The sequence below is a fragment of the Benincasa hispida genome, chromosome 10 (assembly GCF_009727055.1).
Source record: "Benincasa hispida cultivar B227 chromosome 10, ASM972705v1, whole genome shotgun sequence".
In the NCBI taxonomy this organism is placed as follows: Eukaryota; Viridiplantae; Streptophyta; class Magnoliopsida; order Cucurbitales; family Cucurbitaceae; genus Benincasa; species Benincasa hispida.
This window is the reverse complement of record NC_052358.1, coordinates 51,076,564-51,077,658: the sequence shown is the minus strand read 5'-3', so window position 1 is coordinate 51,077,658 and position 1,095 is coordinate 51,076,564.

Below are 1,095 nucleotides of genomic sequence, written 5' to 3'. Positions count from 1 at the left end.
ATGACTTAATTTATCTAAAAACAGACTTCCACCCATAATTTTAGTATACATGCTCGCGCATATCTTATGATAGTTTCCTCGTCTGCATCATCTGTGAGCTCACGAAATTCTGTTCCTAACCATATTAAACTTAACCTCGATCCTTTAATCTTGTCGGCGGGTGGGGTCGCACCGAGGTACAGTTGACAAACTTCTAACCAGTCATCGTACATCACTCCGGTGACCGGCTCACCGTCAACAGGTAACCCCAACAACACTTCTATATCTTATAGAGTGATAGTGCACTTTCCAACAGACATATGGAATGTATGCATCTTGAGCCTCTGTCTCTTGACCAAGGCTATGATCAGATGATTGAGGAGAGTAACATTCAGCATATGTTGACAATTTGTAGAGTGATAGTGTACACTTCTATGTCTTGTAGAGTGATAGTGTACTGTTCATGTAACAAGTGGTAAGCATTCGGCATTCCATGCTTGCATTTTATGGCCGTTTGCTCACATTTCAACATGAACTACGAAGATTTTATTGAGGACTACTACAAATTGTCAACGTATGCTGACTCTCCTCAATTTCAACCTGTACCGCATGAAGATTAGTAGATCACACACCCTAATATGCCCGTCTTACATCCTGATCCATCGTTGTTGAGAATACCTGATAGACCGAAAAGTTCACGTTATCACAACAAGATGGATTGGACAGAACCAGCCACTCGACAACGATGTGGATTTTGTAACCAATTAGGACATAATCGAAGGAAGTGTCATTCGTTACTAAGACGAGTTCCAGATAGTTAGGGATTGAATAATAAATAATTTTTTTTTATTATATATTCATTCTACTGTATATTCAATTTTTTTATTATAATTTATTGTATATTCAATTTTTTTATAATCCTGTATATTCAATTTTTTTTTTATAATCAATAAATTTTTACATTATAATAATCTAATATATTCAATTTATAGTATAATAATCTAATATATTCAATTTATTGTCTAATGATTATTCAATTATAGTATAATAATCTAATATATTCAATTTATTGTCTAATGATTATTCAATTATAGTATAATAATCTAATATATTCAA